The following is a 10780-nucleotide window of genomic DNA, read 5'->3' as shown; positions in this document are numbered from 1 at the left end:
AACGTGTTCAAACAAACAATTGCATTCAAAGATATTTAAAGGTGAACTCGTCTTCCATAACAAAGGCACTCAGGGAAAAACAATGATAAATAATAACGTTACTTGTCCGGCAGCAGGTGCCTTTGATTAGAAGCTACTCCGTGAGTGCACCACTTTACATGTTTATAAATGTTTGGCAGTTACACATAATATATATAGACCTCTTCAAACAACAGTAATAATAATAATACATTTGAGTGTTCGACATACCTTATTCCGCTTTACCAAGGGGAGTTATTTAACTGGAGTAAGGTTCTTCTATCATACATAATTCGCTGCCTGCTCCGTCGTTATCTCTGAGTTACTTCCGCCTTGGTCAATGGTCACACAGGAAGCTGTGACCTTTATACTAAAGGAAAGACGAGCTCTGCCCCCATGTGGACACTAAATGAAAATGCACAAGTGGCTCCGAAATATTCTTTTCTTAAATAGAGAAATAGAGAGCTCAGTATTCTGAGCCAATACAGAGAAGTTGATCATCTAGACCAATGCAAATCAAAGCTTACAGACAATAAAGATGATAGGCATCTTTACCCTTGGCGGTCAGTTACACTCCCACCAAATCCTGCTATGACGGATAAGCACAAAACAATTAATTTAGTCATACAGGATTTCCTTTTAGATTTCACATAGCATCAAAATAATACAATTCAAGCGTTTCTATACTAATTACTCTCGAGGAGGAGTACCAATTTCTGGATCGGTCGCTCGGTTTACTCGACGTACTAGACCGTCGCTCTCTTGAGTGGCTTCGACGACTCGACATAGTTGCCACTGGCTTCTTGGCAGGTTACTGTCCTTGAGGATGACTATGTCGTTCACCTTGAGGTTACGCCGTGGTACGTGCCACTTCTGGCGTGTAGAAATGTTCAGGAGGTATTCCTTCTTCCAGCGGCTCCAGAATTGTTCGATTAGGTACTGGACTCTGCGCCATCTCTTGGTTGCATACATGTCCTCTTTAACAAATCTCCCAGGGGGTGGAAGAGCGATTTTAGACTTCATCATGACGAGATGGTTTGGTGTTAAGGGTTCTAGCGCCATAGGATTGTTGATACCATCTACTGTCAGTGGTCGGCTGTTTACAATAGCTGTAGCTTCATAGAAGAGTGTTCTAAGGGAGGCGTCATCAAGTCTGCCTGGACACAGAGCGATAGTGGCGTTCAGCACATTTCTTACTGTCCTGATTTGACGTTCCCAGACACCACCTGCATGGCTGGCGGATCGAGCGTTGAAGACGAATTCACACTGTTTCTCTGCTAGAAAGATCTCCAGTAAACTGGCGTCACATTGTTTGAGTGCTTCTTTAAACTGGTTTCTAGCTCCCACGAAGTTAGTACCGTGGTCGCAATGAAGTTGCCGAACAGCTCCTCTGAGGCTGATGAAGCATCTCAAGGCGTTAATGAATGAGTCTGTTGATAAGTCTTCAAGCATCTCGATGTGGACAGCTCGTGAAGCTAGGCAAGTTAGTATCAGGCCATACCTTTTGTACTCCTTTCGAGCCTTTTTAATCAGGAAGGGGCCGAAGCAGTCCATGCCACTGTATGAGAAAGGCGGTGAGTCTTCCACACGCTCTTTAGGGAGTTCAGCCATTTGCTGCTCTTCAGTAGGTCGTCGGAGTTTCCTGCATCGTACACAGTTGTGAATCAGCTTGGCTACTAATTTGCTCCCACCAATGACCCAGAATCCATTTGCTCTCAGTTCCATTTGGGTTTGACTTCGGCCTTGGTGACAAACTTGAGCGTGGTGATGAGCCGTAATTAGCTTGGTGATAGGGCTGTCTTTTGGCAAAATGATGGGATGTTTCATTTCTTGACTGAGGGATGAGCGTCTCAATCTTCCACCCACACAGAGAAGTTCTCGATGCAGAATTGGATCAAGGGAATGAAGAGCACTTGAACTTGGAAGAGCATCTCCTTCCTGGCATCTCTTAATTTCCTGAGAGAAGGCTTGCTGCTGGACAAGCTTGATCACTATTTTGGCAGCTCTTTCTCGTTCTTCGACTGTCACCAGTTCGGTGTTGTGTACTTTTCCCGATCCCAGCCTCTTGATTCTTGCGACTACTTTCAGGATCTTTGACCATGAAGAGATCTGATTTAGGCGAATTAGAATGTCTGTACAACTGTTAACTTTGGTTGTGAAAGCTTGGACAGCCTTAACCTCAGGATCGCCTACGAGTAGGTCTGCGAAGGGATTCAGTTTGGGATGTACTTCTTGCTCCCAGAAAAATGTAGGACCTGACATCCAGTTTGTTGAAGGAATGTGAGATGCCTGAAGGCCTCTGGAGGCATGATCTGCCGGGTTCTCTGCTGTTTCGATATAGTGCCATTTACTTGGGTCAGTGTTTTCTCTTATCAGTTGGACTCTGTTCGCGACGAACACATGGAACCTTCTTGCCTCATTATTGATGTAGCCCAGAACTACTTGTGAATCTGTCCAGAAGAATTCTTCATCGATCTTCATCTGCAGTTCTCTTTTCAGCAACACACTTAATTTGGTTGCGACCACTGCCGCTGAGAGCTCTAGTCGTGGGATGCTTGAGACCTTTGTGGGTGCTACTCTTGCTTTGGCCATCACAAGACTGGAGTGTACTGTATTTTTGTCATTTTTGTACCTGAGGTAGGAACAAGCGCCATACCCCATGCTGCTGGCATCGGCAAAGTGATGCAGTTCCGTCTTGATGATGTTGCCGAAGTCATGTGGGTGATAGCATCTAGGGATTGTGAATTCCTTTAAGTTATATAGCCCGATCTTCCATTCCTCCCACCGTGGCTTTAAGTCATCTGGCAGTGGATCGTCCCATCTTATGCCTCTGCGGCATAGTTCTTGGAGTATGCGTTTTCCGCTTAGGGTGAATGGGGCAACAAACCCGAGTGGGTCATAAAGAGAGGCGACGATGGAGAGGATTCCTCGACGGGTTGAAGGCTGGTCTTTCATGTTGACATTGAAGCTGAAGGTGTCGTTGTCTATAGACCACTGAAGGCCAAGTGCATGCTCAGTTGGGGTCGCTTCTAGCTTAAGTTCGAGAGGGTCAGTGATTGTTGCTCTTTCTGAGGGTTTCACACAGTCGAGGACGTCTTTGTGGTTAGAGTTGAATTTGTGGAGGCGTAGGCCTCCTCGTTTGCACAATTTTTGTGCCTCGATGATCAGTTTCTTGGCCTCTTCGACTGATGAAACGCTGGCTAACCCATCATCAACATAGAAGTTCTTCTCAATGAAGGCTGAGGCTGCTGGGTAGTCTTCTCTATGTTGGTGTGCCATGTACCTTAGGCCAAAATTGGCACATCCAGGAGACGATGCAGCTCCAAAGAGGTGAACTGCCATCCTGTATTCCTGTGGTTCCGTTTCCAAATCACCTTCCCTCCACCACAGGAACTTGAGGTATTTTCGAGAGTCAGGGTGGACGAAGAACTGGTGGAACATTCTTTCCACGTCGCAGATTATGGCCACGTCTTCCTTTCTGAAGCGGCATAGAACTCCTATTAGGGAGTTGATTAAGTCGGGACCAGTCAATAGACAGTCATTTAGGGAAACTGCACAGAATTTAGCTGAGCAGTCAAACACGACCCGTAGCCTGCCAGGCTTTTGAGGGTGGTAAATGCCGTGATGAGGAAGGTACCAAGCGGTCTCTCCATATGAAGTGGTATGGTCAAGTTCTGCGTCACCTTTCTCGATGATGTCTTTCATGAAAGCCTTATAGCGTTCGTGATACTCTTTATCCGTCTTTAGCTTCTTCTTTAGAGACTGGAGGTGGACTGTAGCTAGTCTCTTGTTGTTTGGTAGGGATGGTGGGCTGCTACCCTTGAAAGGTAGAGGCATCTCGTAGTGTCCATCTTCTTTCTGTCTGATGTTCTCGCTGAGGAATTGTATGAAGTGAACATCTTCTTGAGACACGTACTTGTCCTCGTAGTTCCTTTCAGAGAAGTCCGACTCAAGTACTTTAAGGACATCTGTTGTAGACGGGGCTGGTATTTCTTTTACTGACACTCTATGTACAAAGCTCTGGCTCCCTTGTCGGTCCAGATGAGGGTTAGATGAGCCTATTATGCTCCAGCCAAGCTCTGTCCTCTGTGCAAAAGGTTCGTTTTCACAGCCTGTGATGACTTCGAGTGGGGCTAGCGCTGAGGGACAATCACATCCTATTAACATACCCACTTCACAGTCTAGAAGTGATGGTAACTTGTTTACGAGATGCTTGAGGTGAGGCCACTGTAGCGCTGTTTTACCAGTAGGAATGTAGGATTTGTCTACTGGGATGAAGCTACGAGTGTAGGCTTGTGGCACTCTGATGTTGTTTGCAGAATGGAGTCCTCTGATTTGTAGGCCACTGACACTCTTGCTGGTTATAACTGTATTTACAGCAGTCATTGTACTGAGTCTCAGCTTCACAGGTTGACTTTCCACACTTAACTCCTTAAGCAGGTCCTCTAAGATAAACGTTGTATCACTCTGTGTGTCGAGTAGTGCGTAAGTGAGCACCGTTATCTGTGGCTCTTGAACTGAAGACACAAGGACTGGGACAATGCTTGAGGTCGCAGAAGCACATCGGGTTGTAGTGTGAGACACGACTCTGCGGACTTCTTGGCTCCGGTAGTTTGCAGTAGAGGTGCCACTCTGGGTTGTCTCTGGTGCTTGTGACCTATCTTCGTGCAGACACGTTGGATGACGACGGTTGCAGGTGTTGCAGGTATGTCGCCGTTTACAGTCCTTGCTGGAGTGTCCCTTCCTCAGACATCCAAAGCAGAGGTGATTTTGGTAGATGTACGTTCTCTTATCCTCTATAGACCTTGATGCGAAGTTAGTGCATGTAGCAATGCCATGATTCTCATTCTTGCAGATTGGGCAAGGTGGTCTGGCTCTATAGGGTGAATACTGTGTCTCCACGATGTTGCTCTTTATGTGAGTGCTTGTATTCAACGCTCTGGCTCTCTTGGAAAACCTCTCATCTGAGGCTCTGGAGTTTAACAGTAGCGGGGTAGCGATGGGGTTACAAGCTATTCGTGCCTCTTTGTTCAGAAACTTTGAAAAGTGTGCAAGACTTGGATAGCTTCCAGATTTATCTAGCTCTTCTACGATGATCCTGCTCCATCTTCGCACAATCCACTCAGGTAGTTTCTTGAGCAGTTTGTGGTTCTCTTCACAGTCGTTCAAGATGTCCAGCCCTCGGACATGTGGAATTGCCTCTGTGCATCCCTGTAGGAAGTCTGCAAACTCTCGGAGCGCCAGAGGATCGTTTGTGTTTATCTTAGGCCATCTCATTAGCTTGTCTCTGAACGCCCTTTGTATAATGAAGGGGTTTCCATACCTCTCTTCCAACACTCTCCAGGCACCTTTATATGCTTCTTCGGAGTCTCTGTAAAAGAATCCTTCCACAGACTTACGAGCTTCTCCAGTAAGGTACATTTTCAGATAAAACATCTTATCACTTGTTGGGAGAGGCTTTCGGTGTATCAGGGTCATGAAGGTCATTTTCCAATCAACAAATTTCATAGGGTCACCGTTGAATATTGTTGGTTCTGGTGTAGGTAGGCGATTCATGCTTAATGCACTTGTGATTGCTTCGGCTAGACTGAAGGCCTCTTGGTTTGCCGTCGCGCTGGGAGATGCTTGACGTTGGAATGATGTAGGATGTAGCGGAGCACTATATTCAGGATTTTGGTGAGCAGTATTTATTTCATGGTCAGTGACTTCTTCTTCTTCGTTGTCTAGATCACTTCCCGAACTGTATGCCCTCACTCGGGCTGCTGCTACCTGGACTTCCTTCTCTGCTTGTAGCTGCTGTAACTTCATCCTCTCCTCCTCCAGCTTACGTCGACTCTGCACCTTCATCTTCTCCATTTCCATCAGCATGGCTGCCTCTTCCCCCTCTAGTTGGAGGAGACTGGTTTGCTGAGCCTGGATCACTTGAATGGCCTTTACCTCTTCTACTTTAGCCGCGAGTTCAGCTTCCCTCCGCCTGTTTGATGCCTTGGAACGTTGAGAGTGAATTGTTTCAGTATTTGTGTGACCATATACAGATCTGTACTCTTCTTTGTTCAGAGCTATTCTCACCCTCTCCTTCTCAAGTCTTTCATTAAAATCTTCCTCTTTTGTTTCCAGCTGCTTACACACAAGCTCTTCGGTGTCTGTCGTCAGCTGAATACAGGCGTCCATTTTATTTGCGATCTCAGGAGTCGTGGCATGGTTACGTAAAATGGACTCATATAAACTTCTTACTAAGTCACAACTTGCTTGAATGTCTTGTTTTAGTCTTTCAAGTTCTTCTGCTGGACAGAAGGTTCTTAGCTTCCCTCTTGCTTCCTTGGCTATCTTCTTCCACTTCTGATAAGCTTTGTTAAAAGCTTTCTCATTCCTCTTATCCTCCACTTCACGATTTTCTTTTCCTTTCTCGGTTAGAGTTCTTTGGCGAGCACCTGTTCTGTTCTGTTCCAACTCCAAGAGGTTGCCAGCATCGTCTTCTTGGGCCGACATTGTGCTTGATCACACACACTCAAAATATCAAATAAAGAGATGGTATTTAAGAGTTCCACTTGTTGGGATGGATATCAGACAGCATAATATTCATTAAATATACAGGAGTTGCCACACGTCCGTGGTTTTGCTGGGATGGATACCAGACAGCATGGGGTTAATTAGATATACAGGAGTTGCCACACGTCCGTGGTTTTGCTGGGATGGATACCAGACAGCATAAGGGTAATTAGATATACAGGAGTTGCCACACGTCCGTGGTTTTGCTGGGATGGATACCAGACAGCATAAGGGTAATTAGATATACAGGAGTTGCCACACGTCCGTGGTTTTGCTGGGATGGATACCAGACAGCATAGGGTTAACTCAGTAGGTTCATTCTTCCTTCTCTTCATACATGTATTTTCTTTAGTGTAGGGTCCTCAACATACATGTATTCTCTTCGGAGTAAGATCTTCAACATACATGTATTCTTTTCGGAGTAAAGTCTTCAACATACATGTATTCTCTTCGGAGTAAAGTCTTCAACATACATGTATTCTCTTCGGAGTAAGATCTTCAACATACATGTATTTTCTTCGGAGTAAGATCTTCAACATACATGTATTTTCTTCGGAGTAAGATCTTCAACATACATGTATTTTCTTCGGAGTAAGATCTTCAACATACATGTATTTTCTTCGGAGTAAGATCTTCAACATACATGTATTTTCTTTGGAGTAAGATCTTCAACATACATGTATTTTCTTTGGAGTAAGATCTTCAACATACATGTATTTTCTTCGGAGTAAGATCTTCAACATACATGTATTTTCTTCGGAGTAAGATCTTCAACATACATGTATTTTCTTCGGAGTAAGATCTTCAACATACATGTATTTTCTTCGGAGTAAGATCTTCAACATACATGTATTTTCTTTGGAGTAAGATCTTCAACATACATGTATTTTCTTCGGAGTAAGATCTTCAACATACATGTATTTTCTTTGGAGTAAGATCTTCAACATACATGTATTTTCTTTGGATGGTGGTCTTCATTGTACATTTATCCACTTCAGAATAAAGTCTTCATAATACATCCATCCTCTTCAGAACATCTATCCTCTTCAGAGTAAGGTCTACTTCACATTTATCCACTTCAGAATGAGGTTTCATAATACATTTATCCTCTTCAGAGTATGGGTTTTACTCACTGTTTATCATCTTCAGAGTATGGGTTTTACTCACTGTTTATCATCTTCAGAGTATGGGTTTTACTCATTGTTTATCATCTTCAGAGTACGGGTTTTACTCACTGTTTATCATCTTCAGAGTATGGGTTTTACTCACTGTTGATCATCTTCAGAGTACGGGTTTTACTCACTGTTTATCATCTTCAGAGTCGGGTAAGTTTTCACTCACCACTGGTCGGTAAGTTTTCACTGTAACTGCCCCCCGGCTTGGTGTTGAAATAAAGATGCGGTTATGTTTCGTACAGATGCTTTTATTTGTTTTCTCTTTTGCATTTCAGCTTAGCAGTACTGTAGCTTTTCTTTGGTAGTTTGTCGTTTGTACAGGTAGTGACGGTTGCCTCATTTGCTCCGTTTGCACCCCGTTTGCACCGTGAAAACTGCATAGGACAGTCAAACACAAACATACAATTAGTTACATAGTTCACAGTTTCAATATTGTTCACATATTGTTCATTATTATACCAACGTGTTCAAACAAACAATTGCATTCAAAGATATTTAAAGGTGAACTCGTCTTCCATAACAAAGGCACTCAGGGAAAAACAATGATAAATAATAACGTTACTTGTCCGGCAGCAGGTGCCTTTGATTAGAAGCTACTCCGTGAGTGCACCACTTTACATGTTTATAAATGTTTGGCAGTTACACATAATATATATAGACCTCTTCAAACAACAGTAATAATAATAATACATTTGAGTGTTCGACATACCTTATTCCGCTTTACCAAGGGGAGTTATTTAACTGGAGTAAGGTTCTTCTATCATACATAATTCGCTGCCTGCTCCGTCGTTATCTCTGAGTTACTTCCGCCTTGGTCACACAGGAAGCTGTGACCTTTATACTATAGGAAAGACGAGCTCTGCCCCCATGTGGACACTAAATGAAAATGCACAAGTGGCTCCGAAATATTCTTTTCTTAAATAGATAAATAGAGAGCTCAGTATTCTGAGCCAATACAGAGAAGTTGATCATCTAGACCAACGCAAATCAAAGCTTACTGACAATAAAGATGATAGGCATCTTTACCCTTGGCGGTCAGTTACAATATGAATTGGATAATGCAGGCTGTTAGTAGAGTTGGGCGAGCAGAACTGGCGTAGATAAGGGGGGCGTAATACCATAGGTCAGTGGCCAATCAGAGCGCAAAACTCGAATGCGGAAGCAGGAGTTGTTTGGGCTTCGAATAGACGCGCCCCTGCTAGACCAAATAGAGGCACTGGGGATATCACGAGACCACTTCACTGCAGGCGGCATAGAAAACGTGAATGAATGAGACTCTAGCAGGGGCTAAACTGGCAGTAGAGACTGAGTTAGCTACCTGGGTAATGCTAGCTGCAGGATCTGTGCTGGCTGCTAGGGCTACACCAGCCGGCGGGGCTAAAGCGCTAGCAGTAGGAACTCTAGCGTGCGGAACTGAGGGACTAGGCGTAGGAACCCTAGCAGACGGGACCCAAACGCTAGCAGCAGGGGCTCTAGCGGACGAGACTGAGGTGCTAGCAGCAGGGGCTCTAGCGGACGAGACTGTGGGGTTAGCCGACGGGGCGGCTCCAGGGAAACTGACCTTGCTAGCTGAAGAGGCAGTCCTAGCAGCGGGGAGACTGACCTTGCTAGCTGAAGGGGCAGTCCTAGCAGTGGGGTAACTGACCTCGCTAGCTGAAGGGGCAGTCCTAGCAGTGGGGGACATGCTGGTGGTAGAGGCTACATAGGCAATCAGGAGTAAGCTAGCAGGGGTTAAGCTAAGTGCAGGAGCAGTACTAGCTGCAGAGAGTCTGCTAGCAGTGGGGGATGTGCTATCTGTAGAGGGTATGCTAGCAGGAAGAGCTAAGGCGCCAGCTACAGAGGCTACATGGGTGATCTGGAGTAAGCTAGCAGGGGCTAGGCTAGCAAATAGGGCTGGACTAGCTGTGGAAGCCTGGTTAGCTGCAGAGGCTAAGCTATCAGATGGGGCTGTACTAGCTGTTGAGGCCTGGTTAGCTGCAGGGGCTAAGCTAGCAGACAGGGCTGGACTAGCCGTGGAAGTCAATAGATTAGCCGACAGGGCGGCTTCAGGGAAACTGACCTTGCTAGCTGAAGGGGCAGTCCTAGCAGTGGGAAGCAGGCTAGTTGACGAAGCTACGCTAGCAGTAGGAACTGTACTAGCAGTAGGGGCTGGGCTAGCCGTGGAGACCATGCTAGCTGAATGCGCTACACACACAGTGGGGCTAGCAGGCAGGGCTGGGGTGCTAGCAGCAAGTGCCCTAGCAGGTGAGGCTATGCTAGCCTTCCTAGACTTTCTAGCTCTCCGTGACTTGTTAGCAGTAGGAGCTACGCTAGCAGACAGGGCTATGGTGCTAGCAGTAGCTGTGCTAACAACCGGGGCCACGCTGGCAGTAGAGGCTTCACCAGCAGAGGAGGCTGTGCTAGCTGTCGAAGTTATGCTAGCAGTAAGGACTGAACTAGTAGTAGCTATGCTAACAGTAGAGGCCATGCTGGTGGTGGAGGCTTTACAAGGGTTAGCAGCTTGGCAGCCGGCTGGGGAGTTGGGGTCCTGGAAGAGCACCCTAAACATGTTCCCGGCCAGTACCCGGAGTTTGCATGCTCTTTCAGGACTCCGCTTCATCATGGAGAACACCAGGCGATAAGCGTTCTTTCGCTCCTCCAGACTGTAGGCCGGAGAATAATTGCCCAAGTATTCTAGTAGGAGGGAATGTGCCTCATGAAACCAGTCCCAGAGGGGGGCTACGGGACCAGTAGGGGACGCTATACTAGCAGAGAGGGCTATGGTGCTAGCTGTAGATGCTATACTAGCAGGAAGGGCTAAGGTGCTAGCTGTAGATGCTACGCTAGCGGGAGGGGCTAAGGTGCTAGCAGTAGGAGTTACCCTAGCAGGAAGGGCTATGCTAGTCTTCTTAGCTTTGCTAGCCCTTTGAGACTTGCTAGCAGTGCGTGCGTGTAGGCGGGGCTCTAGCGGACTGGACAGAGGCGGTAGCTACCGAGGCTACACTAGCGGCAGGGGCTGTGCTAACCACAGAGGCCATGCCGGCCGAAGGGGCGGTCCC

The sequence above is a fragment of the Notolepis coatsorum genome (genome assembly GCF_963971535.1).
Source record: "Notolepis coatsorum genome assembly, chromosome: 10".
NCBI lineage: Eukaryota > Metazoa > Chordata > Actinopteri > Aulopiformes > Paralepididae > Notolepis > Notolepis coatsorum.
This window is presented reverse-complemented; position numbering follows the sequence as displayed.